The sequence below is a fragment of the Enhydra lutris genome, unplaced genomic scaffold, assembly GCF_002288905.1.
Source record: "Enhydra lutris kenyoni isolate GAN:26980312 unplaced genomic scaffold, ASM228890v2 scaffoldscaffold8, whole genome shotgun sequence".
Taxonomy (NCBI): domain Eukaryota; kingdom Metazoa; phylum Chordata; class Mammalia; order Carnivora; family Mustelidae; genus Enhydra; species Enhydra lutris.
Genome location: NW_019154092.1, coordinates 23,517,471 through 23,536,418, shown reverse-complemented (window position 1 = coordinate 23,536,418; position 18,948 = coordinate 23,517,471). Strand labels below are relative to the sequence as shown.

Below are 18,948 nucleotides of genomic sequence, written 5' to 3'. Positions count from 1 at the left end.
TGGTTTTCTTGATTAGAGTTATAGTTCCTTGACCTATCTGATTCAGGCTAGATCCTTGTCACAGTTTTTCATTTTTTTTTTTTTTTTTTTTTACAGTTTTTCATTTTAATGAATAGACAAAACTTCTGAAGAAGCTTAGGTTCTGATTTCTCTTTTACACTGAAACCTCAGAGAGTTTGAAAAAACATTCCTCTTCCAAACATAACTATGATTTTACAGATTGTATTCATGTCCAGAAAAGAATGGAGTACATTTCAAAGTAGTACTCTGCTTTTCAATGGAATAAAATAATGAGTTATTTTCAGACTATCCTCAGTTTTTAATATCATAAACTTTATTTCCTTACCAAGTCTTTCAAAATAGTACATAAAGAAGTAAATATGTAAACAAGTTCATCTGCTCTTTTCTTTTTCCTATAAGAATCTTCTCGCTGGTTTTGAAATACTCTATTTGAAGAAAATAAATCCTGCCAGATTTATTTGCTTTTACTATATTTACTATTTTCATTGAAATATGAGTTCCTAAAATAATGTCATTTCACTTTGCTATTTTGTTTGCTTTAATTTCAACCACCTTCAGTACTAATTGTGTATTTCACAAAATGACAGCTTTAAGAAAAAATAGACTTACATGATGATTTTTACCAACAGTTAGGTCAAAAAATGGTTTTAATTCTCAGTATATTTTGCCTTTTCTACCCTGAAATATTATTCTTTCAAAAATGTTCTTTAACTGGGATGACAAAAAAATATTAATAATGGAATATGAAAGTCATAAATTTGAATTAAATATTATGTTAATATTGCATATTATGGTTTTTCTAGTAATACCTTAAATTATTTTATACCAATTCTTATTACTCAGACTGAATATATATATATATATATAACATGTATGTATAATACATACAATATATAAAGCATATATATGATACTGATAACAGAAATATCAGCAAAACCAAGGAAGTTATGAATATAATTTGAAATCCCTCAATCAGATAAAACTCCTGTAAGCTTTCTCCAGGCAAAACTAGGAGCATTACACCCAGAGCTCTAAAAACATGCAGAGTTATATTATTGCAACCTCTATAATTTCAGGACCAAGACAGAATTTGAAGTGGGGGGTCATCATACATGCTGAACTTTCTCTTCATCAAGTTTTCCCCATCCATTGACCTATCCTCAGAGATGTTGATAACTTGGAGTTAAAAAGTATTTCATTAACTGCTCAGTGTGTTTTATATAGATAAATAGATAGATTGATAGATATATTGTTATATATGTATATGTGTATTACAATGTATATAAGTACCTATTATATATGTATTTTATATATAATGCATATTTAAAAATAACATATTGGAAAACTTTTAAATTCATCCCTAGATCAGATGACAACTACAGTAAACTAGATCACTATGAAGAGAATACTGACTTCACCTACCCACCATGCCTCATACTCCTTTGTTTCTTGCCTTAAGATTGGGCCATGACAGTTGTTTCAGCCTATAAAATATTAGCAAAATCAAAATGACCTTGCATGTTTGAGCCTGTATCCTTGCATTTTTGCCATCCCTGTAAAAAAAAAATATATATATGCCCCAGATGCTTGCTGGTCCCAGAATTTTGAGAGACATTTGGAGCAGACCTAAATCTATTGCATAGCCCAAATGCCAAGCAGTCGAGACCCAGCCAGATCTGTTGAACCTTAGCGAACCTGCAGACTGGTGAGTGGGAAATAAATATTTTGTTCCATATACCACAGAGGATTTTATAGTTGTTTATTATGCCGCAATAGCTATTTAATACAAGAACATTTGGGAAAAGGTGACTGAGTCATAGATTTCAAAGGAGAAGAATATAGGCAAAAATTATTACCACCGATCTTCTAGGGTCAGAAATTTTCTTTCAAGTTACCCGTTATGAATGCTTTTGTTTCTCATATGTGTCACTGCCTCTACAAAGCAGAGTAATGTTGTTACATATACTATCTCTAATCCTCACAAAAATGCTTCACAGGAGATGGCATGACTTCCATTCTGTAGAGGCTCAGAAACGCTAAGGAAATTGTCCTCGTCCATGCAGGTGGCACAACAGCAACCCAAGTGATTGGAACTCAGGGGAAATGCATGTCAAGAAGTTAAAAAGAGAGATCTAAGTAATTTATGACTATCAAGAGAGAAGAACACTTCCGGATAATAATTGTAAAACAGTGCAGACCAGACAAGCATTTGTAATCTGGCACTTATCTTTCAGTCTAAGATGACAAATGAGAATATTTGTTCAAACCACTTGTTCTAAGTGTGCATCTGTCTTCTATCTGAAGTTTCAGTCCTTGTTCCCAAACAGGCCAATCCATCTTGAATTCTCTAGTTGGAATTATGGAAGAATGCATTCTGTTTGTTTAGTAAATTACTACAATTTTAGAGATCAGAATTACTTATTATTATTTCAGTGATCAGAACTTCTGATGGACAGAATTATTATACTAAACTATTTTAGAGCAGGGTCCTAATGCATCATATCAGGTTAATTAATAGTGATCCTTGATCAAAGAATAACATAAGCAGTCTGTCTGAACCGGGAGCTGGGGCAAGACAACCAAGGGGGCCTACTGGACACCACAGATATTGACTGCCATGTCTAGTACAGGCAGTTACCTGATACTGATGAAAAGTAACTGACATTTATTCCCTTGCTCCTAAGTGTGTTCTGTTCTAAACAGCCTCTGGTAGATTTTGGCATGTTCTGTATTTCTACATACTGAAAGTATGGATTAAATCAGTTTCTTATTCCAGTTAATTATAAAAAGCTCATACCATGTGTATATCTTACTCTTATTAAAATTGGAATTTCTAGGTGTGCCTGGGTGCCTCAGTCGGTTAGGCATCTACCATCCTTTTGGGTCATGATCTTGGGTCCAGGGAATGAACTCCATATAGGTTTCTCTGCTCTGAGAGGAGCCTGCTTGTCTCTCCCACTGCTCTCCCCAGCTCATGCTCTCTTTCTCTTTGTTTCCATCTCTCAAATAAAGAAATAAAATCTTTAAAAATAATATAATAAAATAAAGTTGGAATTTCTAAACAACAGTAACAAAAAATTGCTGCTCACTTCTGATTTTCAGCAGCTTCCAAAATGTGCATGTTTTTCCCAGGATCAGGATATTTTCAAACACTATACCAAACAAAACACCTTGATGGTCAGCATCAGCTATTTGAGAGGGAAGAGACTCTGTACAACAGTGGGAACAATGGTTCTACTGCCTGTTCCTTTAAGCTTTCCTCTGCTCGAAGATTAATTTGCCATCAGAGCAACTGACAAGCATTCATTTACCAAATAATGATTTTCTAAATTTATAATTTATCTTGTTATGTGATGTCACTGGTTAGGTAAAACTATAATTTACAATGGTGGAAATTCCTTTCAGCTAATCATTACCCTTGGTTTGAGTAGTTGGAGGGGAAATGAATATTTCTATAGACAATGCATCCTAGAATTTAGAGACTGGACAAAAACAGAATCCAGGGTCACATCTGTCCTCCCCATCATCATATAAACTGCATTATGAAGGGCTTATCTATAAATATGAAGCTGTGGGGAATACTAAGGAAAATATAAATGTGACCCTTACAGGTATTAGGAGATACTGCATAAAACTTTGTGAAGTATGCTCTAGGAAGGGAAGATACATAAGAACAAAAATAATCAAACAAAGGATGTTGTGAAAAGCCAATTCAGAAAAAGAATTGGAGTGGTATTTATCTAAAAGAGCTTTAATATGTCCATAGCCCATGGTTCATCATATTCACAGTGTGCCTTTAAAACCAGAAGGAAAATGTAGTATGCTAAGACATCTAATAACCAGTGTTATAAAAGTAAATCTCAACCCAGACTCAGGGTGGCTTTTGCATAGTCTGAAAGTTTCAAGTTTTAGAAAGATTTTTTTTTCTTTTTTTTAATGTACTGGTTTTCAGAAAGAATAAAATCAAAAGATGCCATCCCCAAAGAACATACATTGAGCTTATCCTCTGGTAAAATGGGAGGAAATGATTATACTAGTACAGATGTTGGCTTCCTTGATCAAACTGTAAAACAACACTAGAATATGTTTGAAAGCATTTTAAAGATCACGTGGGAAATCTTGATTGGTGAGCTAACAAAAGGATCTTTCCTACTCATTTACATATACCGGTTTCCCTTGAAGAGGGTGAAAGATAACATATTTCCCCCAAATTGCTGGAAATTTTTTTTTTAAACTGCTATGTTAAGATTTGTTTCTATGGATGTTTCCTGAATAATAAACTCCAAATTCATTACATTCGGGTCAGTATATAGGTCAGGGCAAGTGGAATTATTTAATTCAATCAAAATATCATATTATCAAATTAACTTTTTTCTTTAGGACCAGATTCTTGATATTCTTGGTGTCCTTTTTTCATAGGAATAGTTGGTGATTTTGTTAATCAGTCCTGTTTTGTGGGACTAAAAAGGATCTGAGCTTTATGCTTCTCTTTCTTACTTTTCCGCAGCCATGCCCCTTTCAGTATGTTTAATACAATTATAATATACATAGGTTGAGAACTATATTATACGTCAACATATCAGACCCTCCCCAGCTTGAAACTATATGTTTATCATTTATATTACTAGTCTTCAGAAAGTAGTACTTTTCCCAAATACCTGTCATACTAATAAATTGTCCAAGCTGCACATATTGCTAATATTCTTTTTTCTTAAAGATTTTATTTATTTATTTAACAGAGAGATATCACAAGTAGGCAGAGAGGCAGGCAGAGAGAGAAAGGAGGAAGCAGGCTCCCTGCCAAGCAGAGAGCCCAAAGAGGGACTCGATCCCAGGACCCTGAGATCATGACCTGAGCCGAAGACAGAGACGTAACCCACTGAGCCACCCAGGCACCCCGATTGCTAATATTCTGATATCCTCCTATCTCCTCCAAGGAGAGAGTTCAACTTCAGAAATGAAAATCACTGCTTGGAGCCATGTTTAATGTTAAAAGTCCATCTGACTGAGTAGAATTTATGCATACCACTTCTAGATTCTTAGACTACTTCTAAGTAAAATTATATAACTTAGTGAATAAACTACACACTGTTTCTGGGTGCACATATTGGCAAAGTTTGTGAAGAAAACCAAACAATACAGGGAGATGCAACATCCATTAAATCCAGTGAGGAAGACCAGAAGACTGGGTAAATAATTATAACACAGTAAAATACAGTTTACAGAAGATACATATAAGGTATTTTTTTAGTTCTTTAATTTTTTTCCTTTAATATAATTTTTTTTAAATTATTATGTTCAATTAGCCAGCATATAGTACATAATTGTAGGGTATTTTAGAGCCTGAAGTTGTGTGCCCTCAACTCTGCTAAAGTAGGAAGGAGAGCTTCTTGGGAAAGCTTTACAAGAAGATGATATTTTAACTGAGCTGGGTAGTTGATTAGACAGATAAGATGTAGAGAAGAAGTAATTCTGAGTAAAGAGAGCAGTCCATGGAAAACACAAAGGCTGAGGGAATAAAAGTGTAAGTTCTTTTTTAAAGATTTTATTTACTTAATTGACATAGACAGAGGGATCACAAGTAGCCAGAGACAGAGGGGGAAGAAGGCTCCCTGCTGACCAGAGAGCCTGATGCAGGGCTCGATCCCAGGACCCCGAGATCATGACCTGAGCTGAAGGCAGAGCCTTAAACCACTGAGCCACCTAGGTGCCCCAAAGTATAAGTTTAAGAGAAAAAAGATTTGACTTCCATTCCAGTCTAATCCACTTATTCTTTGTGTCACCTTGGACTGCTATGTGGTTTCTGAAAGCCTCTGTATTTTTTTTTCCTTTTAAAATGGGAATAATGATCATATTTCCCTCTTAATGTTGAGCAAAGATTAAATGAGATAAAAATGTAATATATTTTATACATCCCCTTTAATGATTCTGCCTTCCAAATACTTCTTCCATTCCAGTAGGGGTACTGGAGCAGGGAATGTAGGCAGAAAGCTAGAGAAGAGGTCAGCGTACATAGGTACTGTGAGCTCATTCCAAATGAGCATTGGAATAACAGGTATTTGAATGTTTGTGGTAACAGATAGGAACATCTATGCAAGACTTCAAGTAGAGAAGAGATGTGATCAGATTTTTGTTTTAGAAATTTAACTTTTCTGGCAGCTTGCCAAGTAAACACATGAGAAAGGGCAATGAAAACAAGGACACCATGGAAATAAAAAGACACAAATGAAGGACATGCACATCAGAGTAGAGAGAGGTAGAATCTTCACAGGGCTTAGTGAATGTCTGAGGAGAGAAAAGAGGAAGCTAAGGATGACAGGGAGCATGATGAGTCCAGAAACATTCCCAAATGTCCGGGTCTAGCTACTCAATAAAATAAGAAACAGATAATCATACAAAACTGAGTATCGTAAACTACAGACTGTTACATGGTTCTAAGTACCAAGTTATAGAATCCAGAGCTGGAAGTTGTTATTGGAATCCAGAGCAAGAAGAGGGATAGTCTCGTAGAAGAAGCTGATCCTGAGCTGTGTTTGATATATGGATGAGATGCATGTTGGTGATCCGTGAGATGAAGTCGTCAGATGGATTCCAGCTTAAATGTGCAAGGCGGGACTGACACAGCTGTTCAGCAGAGTGTCATCAGATAGTCCTTTATGTTTTTATTTATTTATGTATTTACCTATGTTGTACTTGGTTACATAGAGGACTGGAGACAGTTAGTGGCTCCCATAAATGCCAAATCAGTCTATGGCCATACCACCCTGAATGCGCCCAATCTCATCTGATCTCAGAAGCTAAGCAGGGTTAGGCCTGGTATGTACTTGGATGGGAGATCTAGATACACCAAACCACAGAAAGAGTTGAGGGAACCTAAAATACTGTGAGGAAAGAATGCACTGAAACCCAAGTTCATGTAATATAGCACAACAGCACAGAGTTGGTCTGCAGTGGGGAAGTAAATTACTTTATACTGGTCATTTTGAGCAAAGATACTTGGCAAGTGGAAGGTAACCAAGCAGAGCTTCAAGTAGGTATCAAGTCTTAGAATAACAGGTTCACTCAGTCAATGTTCTATTATACTCAGATTATAATTATAGGTCTAGCCTTAGAAATAAAATTATTGACAGATATATTACTTTCCCAAGTGTTGTATTTAACATGACAGTGGACATTAAACCACTTTTTACAAAGAGTTCTATTTATTTTCTTTGCTCTTCTTTTGGGTTAAATCTAATTATATTTTCATTAATGGAGAGTTCATACATAAATATCATACTTATAAGAAGTTAAATGTTAACTAATCAAATAAACAATCTAGCTAACAACCATGAAACTAATATGTCTATATCATCAAAACTAGAAATGTGAGCAACTCAAGCCATGTGACATGCTGGATGGTGAAACACTAAAGGTATTACACTCAAGCAGAAAAGTTTACAAGGGGACATGGTAATTGCCCTCACATATTTGAAATGATTTAGTTAGAAGCTGGGATTATGTGCTTTATATGATCCCAGAGAGTAAAATAAGTTTGTGGTTGGAATTTACAGATTGATTTGCTATAATAAAATATATAGAAGACTTTTTCAAGAAAATGGTCTCCAGAAATGAAATGATTTGCCTCAGATATTCATGTTCACATTTCTAAAAGCTCAAGGAAAGCTGAATGACCCATTTTCTGAGTGTTGTCGAGGAAACGCATTCCAACCTGATCCAAGGAACTCCACCGCTCACCAGCAGGAACATTTAAAATGCATTATATTCCTTTTGAGCTTCTTATTCATGGTAAAATTGTAAAAATACCACATATCCTGCAGGGTCATTGTGAGGAATACGTATGATTAAACAATCAGAATGTGCCTAATGCATAATGGGCACTTGACAAATACTAGTGGAATATTAATCTGAAAGATTCAGTTGGGTTTATTATGCCAGGCATCAGTTAGAAGATAGCTGGAGGAAGGAAGCAGTCAGGTTTAAAAATATCTATTAAAACATTTGCAGATAAAGAAGTCTGTATAGGCCTTTTTAATGTAAGCCTTTTTTATCTTTCATTAAGTTTTATAGTTTTCATATACATACATACACTAGCAGAGACTTTTTTTTCCTCTAGTCTCAGTAGAAATCTAGAGCAGAAATAGTATAGTCTTAATAAGTGTTAAGTTCACCGCATGCAGAGACAACAACTAACAGTTACTAAAATAAGCTAGTAGTTTATTTCTCCCCTAGATAAAGGAAATGCCTACTAGACAGTTCATTAGTCTTGTTCATCAGGGTCCTGAGCTCCTTCTGTTCTTTTTTTTTTTTTTTTTTTTTTTTTAAGATTTTTTTTATTTATTTGACAGACAGATCACAAGTAGGCAGAGAGGCAGGCAGAGAGAGAGAAAGGAGGAAGCAGGCTCTCTGCTGAGCAGAGAGCCCGATGCGGGGCTCGATCCCAGGACCCTGAGACCATGACCTGAGCCGAAAGCAGAGGCTTTAACCCACTGAGCCACCCAGGCGCCCAGCTCCTTCTGTTCTAAGCACCTTTAGTGTACTGTCTCATGGTTCAAGATAAGTGCTCATTTTTCAAGTATAAATGTTGCATTTTAGTCAATAAGAAGGAAAAAGAGATCTAAGAATTAGATATTTTAGAAGTTGCACATAATGCTTCCAATTACATCTCTGCCAAAACTTGGTCATTGGCTATATTTATCCTCAAGTGATCCTGAGAAATAAAATATTTCAGCTGGTGGGCAAAATACCCACTTAGAAATTGAAGTTCTTATTGGAATGAAGGGGGCAGAGAATACTGATGTAGCACTTCTGCCACAGGTGACTACACTCAAATATAGACTTTTCTTTAGGAAATAACTTTGGACTTGTTTCAACACTTGAATAAATACAGTCTTAAATTCCCAGCATTTTATTTCATAAAGTAATGGCCAAAATTATTTTTCCCTGAGAAGCTTTCAAAACAGGAGTGGTCAGTAATCCAGAGACACTCAAAAATTTCAAAAGACTCTCAGTTTATCTGATGCTCAGAAATATGATTTCTACCATACCCACCAAGGTGAACTAGCTTCAAATATCATACTCTCACCTTGAAAACGAAATTAATTGACTTGTCACATGAAGTAATGAGACATAAATTATTTTGGGTTTTGAAAACTATCTGTTAATGATAATTATGTTAGTTTTAAAATAAGAAGATATTTTCCCTAGCAATATGTAATAGGATCAAATATTTATATGTAGTCCATTCTTTATTTTTTTACAAAACCATGTCATTGATTTACAGAAGATATTTCTTTTTATTTATTTGGTTGGACAATAGTTCATTTCAAAATGATTTCAATGAAAGTTGTTAAACTGTAGTAGAGGAAAAATAATTTCCCTCTACCCCTTTAATTTCTCAACTGGGAGCCTTGTAACATAAGACAGATTGACAAGAGAAAAACAAACAGAATTTTATTAATATGTATATTTCATGTATTCATGGTAAATACTCAAGAGAAAATGAAAATGGTCAGAGGCATCGTAGAATTCAGCCTTAAATACTGTCCTCAACAAAAGAAAGAAGAGTGTGGGGGAGACCAGTTGTGGGAGGTAAACAGGAAAGGCATGGCAAACAAAAGTAAGGTTCATTATGCAAATTTCAAGTTGGTGTCTTCTCCACCGATAAGAATTTCTTGTGATTTAGTCATTCTTTTCTGCCTGATACAGAGAGGGAGACATCCTTACTAATGGAGATTTCCTTTACAAATGGAAATTTCCCTTACGAATAATTTCTACTCTATTCTCAGAGATTCTTTTTTTTTTTTTTTTAAAGATGTTATTTATTTATTTATTTATTTGACAGAGAGAGATCACAAGTAGACGGAGAGGCAGAGAGAGAGGGAAGCAGGCTTCCTGCCGAGCAGAGAGCCCGATGTGGGACTCGATCCCAGGACCCCGAGATCACGACCTGAGCCGAAGGCAGTGGCTTAACCCACTGAGCCACCCAGGTGCCCCTCTCAGAGATTCTTTTGTGAATCCTTTCTCAAAATAATCAACTCAAAATAATCCTCATGCCAAAGAGACATATTTTGAGGATGGCGTGTTCTGCCACCCTTCACTCACATGAACAATGATCTGAAATATAGGATTGTTTTAAAAGGCTCAAGATAGCCATTTTGTCTATTTGGTTGATACTTCTTCTTCCCTAGGGTGACTCTTCTGCTAGTGTTTAAGTTGCAATGTACTTATACCCATGATTATCAAGAAAAAATAAAAAATAAATGTTAGTTTCTCTCCTCCAAAAGTAATGATTACGTGGCAAAAGAAAACATTTTAGTGTAACTGTTTTTTAAAAATTAACATTTTCAGGGACACCTGGATGGCTCATTTAGTTAGGTGTCAGACTCTAGATTTTGGCTGGGGTCATGGTCTCAAGGTGGTGAGATCAAGCCCTGCATTGGACTATGCATCCAGGACGGAGTCTGCTTCTCCCTCTCCCTCTGCTCCTCCCCTTGATCACATTCTCTGTCTCTCTCTCCATCAAATACATATATATATATATACACACACACACACATATATATATATTTATACATATATAAATATATTATATATTAATTTTAAATATTATATAAATACACATATATAAGCTTTAAAAATTAACATTTTCAGTTAAGGGATTTTAAAATAATTTACCATAATTTAGAAGACATCAGTCATCTAAAAGTTTATTAATGAAGAAGCCATCAAGTCTTGATTTTTTTCTTCATATTTTATTCATTTCATGAATTATTTTTCAAAATAAATCTATACTATAGTATAAATTCTCCTGTCCAGTACATTTTAAGAAATATTTATGAAATATTAAAATATCTTATTTAAAATTAAAAAAACGTTTAACATCATTCAAACTAACAAGGTAAATCTGACTTTGAAAACCAACCTTCCCATACAGTGCTAAAAAGAAATGAGCTATCAGACCATGAAAAGACTTGGAGGAGTCTTAAATGCGTGTTACTCAGTGAAAGAAAACAACCTGAAAAGGCTACATATGGTATAAGCACAACACAGGACATTCTGGAAAAGGCAAAATTATAGAAACAGTAAAAAGATCAGTGGTTGCCAGGGGTTGAGGGCCAGGGGAGAGGAGTAGAGAAAGCAGAGAGTATTTTTAGAGCAGAAAAAAGACTATAAAAATGGATGCATGTTGTTATCCACTTGTCTAACTCCACAGAATATACAACAGCAAGCGTGAACTATAATGTAAACTCTAGACTTTGGGTGATAATGATGTGTCAGTGAAGGTTCAGCAGCGGTGACATATGTAACACTCTGGTACCAGATGTTGCTAATGAGACAGGCTATGCATGTGTGAGGGTGGGGTGTACATGGAAAATCTCTACATCTTCTCCACAATTTTGATAGAAAAAGTAAAAAAATAAAATCTTAATTTAAAAAAAGTCCACATTGATGCCCAGTAATTTGGGGTTTTCTGCCCAATTCTCTCCTTTATTTCATATCTATTTCAATTTATTTGGAATAGAAATTTTCATAGTGTAACAAGATAACTTCAGAGAAGCTAGAAACATTCATTATCTGAGATATGAAAATGTCTGAGGACAAAAATATATTTTAAAAGATGCTTTAGAAACATGCTTAACATAAACGGATGTTAAATCTGCATTGAACTCAGTGGTATTAGCAAATGATAAATCTCTAAAATTAACTATATTGTCATCTGCTTAAAATGTGGAACTTCTAAGCTCTCAAAGTTTTCATCCTTTGACTTTAATGTAATACAGTGAGAACTTCATTATAATGTAATGTTCAAAACATTACTGAGATATAAAAATTATCCCCAAGTTAAAAAATGCAGTTTGCTGTTAAGCTGATATTACAGTTTATAAACAATTTCAGATGGGAGTTCTTGAAGTTTTTAACGGTATCCATCTTCAACACAGCTCCTGTTTATCTCACTGAAACTGTATTATGTTTCAAAATCTAAAATTAACCAATTGAAAACATTTACAATTAACAACATAAATACTCTTCCTTAAACAGATCTCATTATCTCTCAGGAAGACTTCAATAATAGCTCCTAATGGATTTCCTAACTCCCTGCAACTCACAACAAAAAGTACACTAATAGGACAAAATTTTGCAACACTGTAAGGTAATTTTTATTTGAATATGCCAAATTAGTCAAGACAATTTTATTTATGTGTCTACTGTTGAAAAAGAAGTTTTGTGGTTTTTGTTTTTGTTTTTGTTTTTTCTGTATACATCTACCACAATGAAATTCTAAGCAGGGAAAATAACAATCACCATTATTTATTGAGCACCTACTGAAGTCTGCTTTCAGTTTTAATCACTTTGCTACATTATCTCACCTCATCCTTACATTACTATAAGGAAGCCATTGCTCTTTTGAAACAGAATTCTACAGAAGCTCTTAAACTGGCCTGAACTTTCTTTGCTAATAATTAATGGCCAACCGTTGTGATTTGAAGCCAAATATATGATTCCAAATGGTCTTTTTTTAAACCATTATACTCTACTGTTTTACAGATATTATTGAAAAATATAAATATGAAGAACTGATCATTTAAATATATTTGCATATTTTGTTTTGTTAAAAAGATCCTTTTGTCTTTAGTTATATACTTAATATTTCTAACCATCAGGGACTTGTAAGGTATAGGGGAAATGGAAACAAATTCAAACTTGTTTCCCTTGACGTGACTAAGCTTCACATGCATAAGAGATGATGGATGCTTGCACAAAATAAGAAGCTCTTGAAAATATATGAAACAAAATTAAGATGTTATAAATCTTGTGTGAATGATCAGAATTGTTCTCACTACAACATAGCTTCCTCTGACAGACACATTGTGCTCCAATCCTACACCAGAGAATATCATACCATATGTTGTTCTTCAAATATTGGAATATTGTAAAAACTGCTCAGATTTTACAGATTTGCCACTTCTAATGGAGATTGGAGTGGATTTACGATCCCCTGGGGACTCACCAAACATTTTTGTTTATTGTGGCCCTCACCTTTTTAAGCTTATGACAAGAGGTTGTACTTCTTTCTTTTGATTAAGTTTGAGATGACTTTCCCATCTATTTTTATTAATTTGAAAGGAAATTGGGTAAAAATGATCCTGTGCTTTGCTTTTATTTTACCACCCTTTACTAAGCAGTGTTGCTCATAGCATTTTAAACATGATTTACTGAGAAGGGTTTGTGTTATATGTGACTACCAAAAGCAGGGAGGGCAAGCCGTAGCCCAGCTAAGATCCCATTTCTGCATTTTCAGCTGTGTCAAAGCAGTTTTATTTACCTGATTGAACATTATCCTGGGAGAAAGCAGGTTTGGGTTCCTGTTAGTCTGCTGTTAGTTGTTATGCATCCTATAATTAGAGGGTCAATTTTTTGGATAATAAATTTCTCATAATTTTATAATTTTTATAATTCTAATTATATTTTAATAATTTTATTATTTTATAATTCTAAATAAATTAAATATTTAATTATTTTTATAATGTTATAATTATATCATAATTTTATAATTATATATAATAGAGTTTCATAGTTGATCTATAAGTTATCCTCATTTGGAAGTCATATTAATTTATTTTTTCTCATGCTTCAGAACAAAATAGATATTTAGTGTACTATCCTTTATAGTTTGAGTTTCAGTTCTATTCAATAAATACATGTTGATCACTGATTCTTTACTAGGCATTATGCAGAAAACAAAGACAAGGAACTAGAGTTACTGAGGAAAGCAAAGAGAAGAATAAGACAAGTGTTTTAATAACTAAGTTGAAGGATAGAATATGGTAAGTATCATAAAGTACGTATTTACGAAATGCATATGGAGGTTCAGATGATCTAGAGATCATTATTTCATTTTTTTCTCACAGAAATGATATTTGAGGTAAGTCTTAAGGGAAGAGATCAAGAATTGAGGTAGAAGAGAAGCAGATAAACAGAAAAAGTAGAACTTGGTTTATGGATGTTTGGAAAATGTTAATTAGTCCTCTGTTCTACACTCAAGGAATACTCTGAAGGCTAATATGAGATAAAACCAGAAGCCTTCACATTTTTTGAATGACATAGTTTGACTTAAATTTTAGGAAGATCAATGTGACACCACAATGGACGCTGAATTGAGAAAGGTAGGGGTAGGAAGGTGGAATGTCAGCCAAGAGGAATGATCTGAGTCAAGGAAAGAAATAAGGAAAACATGAATTAGGATTGATTTGGTGCAACTCCAAGGAGCAGAGGACAAAATAGAAGAAATCCGCCAGAAAGCGCAAAAACACAAAAGATGAAGAAAATTTTAAAGTAAAATAAATAATAAACAAATAAATAAACAAATAAAGGATCAGTCTGGGGTTCAAAAGTTCCAAAAACATGAGTTACAGAAAGAGAAAATGGAAGGGAGGAAATTTTCATAGAACTACTTCATGAAATCTCATCAAGCTTAAGAATGTGGAATCTCAGAATGAAAAGTGTCCACTAAGAAGGTTACAAAATGAATGAAAAGAGACTCACAATTAGGTAACAATATAACTTGATTTTAGAATCTCTGGAATAAAATAAAGATTTTAATGGCCTTAAGAAGGTGAAGAGGGGATTTCAATTTTTGCAGGACCAGCATGGGCCTCAGGCTATTGGAACATTGTAACCCAAAACATGGATATCAGACCAAATCCTACAGTTGATATCAACAATATGAGTGACAAAATTAAAAAAGAAGAAAAGACCCCTATATTCCCTGTTTTCTCAATTTTATCACATGGTAAATATTGTAGCTTTAAAGACAGTGAAGATGAGGGGGCAAGCCTTTGTTATTTTTAAGGAACTGGGCTCACCCACAAATGCCTTCAAACAGTTACAAGGATTTCCATTTTATGGTAAACAAATGCAAATCCAGGATGCAAAAAGAGATTCTGTTATAATATCTATAATTTGTATTACTTTTGCTGACAAAGTGGAAGGGAAAGAGAAGCACAAAAACTGAAGAACTCTTTACAACTTCACACAAAAAGCCTGGTCAGTGAATACCAAATGCAGCAAATACCCAAGGAAATTCAACACCAAATCCTCAGATCCCTGATTACCCTCCACACTACACTTTATTCCTTTATTGTTTCTCAGAAGAGACTAATGAGATGATGTGATCCATGCTGTTTAATCATTTTCCTGGTTTCAAGGAAGTACATTTGGTACCTGGAGGTATGGCATTGCTTTCATGGAATTTGAAAATGACGGACAGGCTGGAGTTGCTGGGATGCTTTACAAGGATTTAAAAATCACACCATCCCATGCCATGAAGATCACCTATGCCAAGAAATTACATAAGAGATAGTGGTCTTTAGGGGACTTGGTGTTATTTACAGTGTTTGTTTTGGTAACATTTGGTTGGGCCATTTTACTAGTGGGTGTGAGGGGGAGTGAAGGTTAAATGTTTGTGAATGATTTTAAAACAATGCCTAGCCTTTGTTTTGCATTAGTGAACTATGAGATATAAAGACCTTAATTTTGTTCAATAAACTTCGATTTGATTCTTAAAAAAAAAAAAGAAAGAAAGAAAGGAAAGAAAGTGAAGAGGGGAAACGGGTAACCAATAAAGTATCAGAATACAAAATTCACATGGGTATTATGTCCAAATCACTGTTACCTATAGCAATGTCATAATGCCTTTAAGATGGTAAGGGAAAATAATCTCAAATTAGAATTTCCCATTCAGACTACTAGTCAATTGTGAAGGATGAATAATGATGTTTTCTCATATGTAAGTCCTCAAAAAGTATCTCTTCGATCCATTACCAGTAAAAAGTAACTGCAAGATTTACTACAGTCAAAATAATTAATTCACTACAGTTAAAGAAACTAACTGACAAGAGTTAAAAGAATTAAACTAAGGAAGACAGCACAGAAAGCACAGAATCCAATACAAAAGAAACACAAAGGAAACTAACAGGAACATGGCGAAGGCAAAAACCTAAGACAACGGTTGCTAAACTGTTTTCTTAGAAGACAAACAATCCAGACAGGAGTTGGAGGGTGGTGACTTCCAGGAAGGATACTGCCAAGAAGTTAATGTTCATGATAGAGCAAATGAGGTATTTCAATGTATTTTCTAGGTCATCAGTAAGGTCAAAGAGTTTGGTGATTAATAAATTATAGAGGAAACAGAGAAAATTAAAAAAAATCAAGGCAGTCATTAATTCCAGGACAAATAAAACATTCCCTAAGAAAAGTCATTGTAATCACAGTACAATACTTCTTTTAGCTGTGAATAATATTTGCATTGTCATAAATTCATGAACATTAAAAATTAATTTAAAAAAGAGTGATATATAAACTACATTAGGAACATCAAAGGAGAGAAAGTATTTACCTCAAAGAGAAGCAAATATAGATCTTTCATAATAGAAAGTTATTAAATAAAATCTAAAACAGAAAGGCCAAGAAATGATAATATAAAAATGTGAATTATAAAGGCACAGCATAGGGAATATAGTCAGTGATATGGTAATAGTGTCATATGGTGACAGATGGGAGCTACCCTTGTGCTGAGCACAGCATAATGTATAGAGACATTGGATCACTGTGTTGTACACCTGAAACTAATGTTAACACTGTGTGTCAACTATACTCAAATCAAAAATTTTTTAAATGTGATTTATAGTATGGAGGCAACTGGCAGAAGAAACAGCTCTCAGGTTAAATGTATGACCTCAATGATTAACAGAGGACAATAGAAAGTCTTAAGCTTTCATCATAAGCATAGTAAGGCTATTTGACTTTTTAAATTATTTACATAGTTGAAAGAAATAATTAAATAAAGAAAAGATTCTTCATGTTTCCAGAAAGGACTGGTAGAAGAAAGGCTCAACTCTGCAACAGATTAAGAAAAGAAATGGTGAACTCCCATTTGCTTATGACTGAGTCAGGATTCTATTTAAGTAAAACTCAGACATTCTCAAACTCTCTCACCTTCAGGGAATTTGCCACATATAAGGTCATCTTTTAAAAATATTAATTACATATTAGTTCATTAATTAAACAACTCTAACACAAAATGGAGCCCATCAAAAGCTCAATGTAATAAGAAAAAAATACAGAATTATTTTTATAGAACAGAATACAAATGTTATAAAATTGGACAATTAACATATATAACAATTTTTAAAAATTGTGTTTTAAAAGGGAAGGTGGAGAATGTGTGTGTAAGTAGCAAATGTCTTTCAGCACCTGCCTAAAACAGAAAAATGTGTTTCAGGAAATAAAACACAATGATCTCAACCTTATAGACTTTCTCCTGTTTTTTTCTCTTAATTTATAGGTATCCATAGAAAATATTTATCAAAATGTTTGCAATTTCTCTAATTTCTTCATTTTTAGTAATCAAGTCAAAATAAGTAGACTAATCTTTTTGAATGAGGCTTCATAGTGCAATCCTGTTTAGGAACATTTTGTTTGTCTATCAGATGTCTTTTCATGTGTCTACTCTTAACTGTACATATAAAGAGACCAAGGTCTGAACATTATTAACTTAATAATAACCAAGGTTATTTTGAGGATTGTTTTTCTTTGTGTTCTAATTTGAGTTCTTTATAATGAGGCTGAATTATATAAGTCTAAACAACAACAAAAAAATAAAGTAGAAGAAAAAGAAAACTAATATTTTTTTTTTCCTCAAAGGAAAAGAAGAGAAGAAATATTAATGAAGAGAGCCTAGTCCAAGTTTTCTGTTTCACAGGTTGGCAGTTTCTCTAAGTATCTGAAATCCGTGACTATATTCCATGATGACTGTGAGCAAGGACCCCTCAGGTGTTTATCTTAAATTTTATTCCCCTGTCTTCCCTCTGCTTACTCTACACAAGAGGGGGCTCTGCTTTAGTCCAAGAGAACATCATGTCTCTCTCTGTTCCCTTGAACTCCAACTTCTCAAGATGTGTTAAATTCTTTTTCCCCTTCCTTGCTACATGGTTTATTCTATATGGCTAACTCTGACTGCTTATCCAGAATGTTCAGGAGCTTTCATTTTATGCACTTCTGCTATGGTCTCCAATGTTTATCTGGACTAGCTCAGCATGCCTCTTCCATTCCATGTCTTTGCCATTGTCTTTTGTGCTTTGCTAGCAGTCTTCCACCTCGCATCTCACTCTTGTCATATTGACCTCCAGGTCACCTTCTGATAGTGTCCTAAGGGGCCTTCTGCTTTGATAAAAGGGTTGATCTAATCCCTAACATACACCATAGATTAGATTCTGGTGTTCATCCTGTTTCTGTGTCCTGAAGAACCTGGATGGCTCCACCACCCTTCCTCACTGCTGCCCTCTGGTACAGGGCACCAAGAGCAATTCCTGGCAATTTTACATGCCAAATAAAGATTTTTTTTAAATATTTTATTTATTTATATGAGAGAGAGTATATGAGAGACAGAGAGTGTGAGAGACAGAGCACATGAGGAGGGGGTGAGTGGGGGGGAGTATGGCAGGCAGAAGGAGAGGGAGAAGCAGGCTCCCTACTGAGCAGGGAGCCTGATGTAGGACTCAATCCCAGCACCCTGGCATCATGACCTGAGTTGAAGGCAGACACTTAACCAAATGAGACATCCAGGAGCCCCCCAAATAAAGATTTTTAAAAATGTTATTCAAAGGCGTAATTTTAGAGTTAATAACCAAAGGCAAAAGCAGTAGGCAAGTAAAGAAACTAAAGTAGGGGACCAGATGTAAAGACATTAAACTATCAGACTGAAAAGGCATAAGTAGAAGTTAGGAAAAGGGGTCACTAACGAGGGAAATGGTCTTAGAAAGAAAAATGATTTCTACAGAGCCTAGTAACTGAGGTGGTTAAGAATCTAAATAGAAGAATTGTTTCAAATCTTCAAGGGGTTAAATCCTGTACTTGTAGGAATGT

At 34.4% G+C, this 18,948-nt stretch overlaps 1 pseudogene; it reads left to right on the top strand.

Annotated features, from left to right (window-relative positions):
- The first annotated feature begins 14,703 nt into the window (after positions 1-14,703).
- LOC111142713 lies at positions 14,704-15,385 on the top strand (annotated as a pseudogene).
- Positions 15,386-18,948: the final 3,563 nt, after the last annotated feature.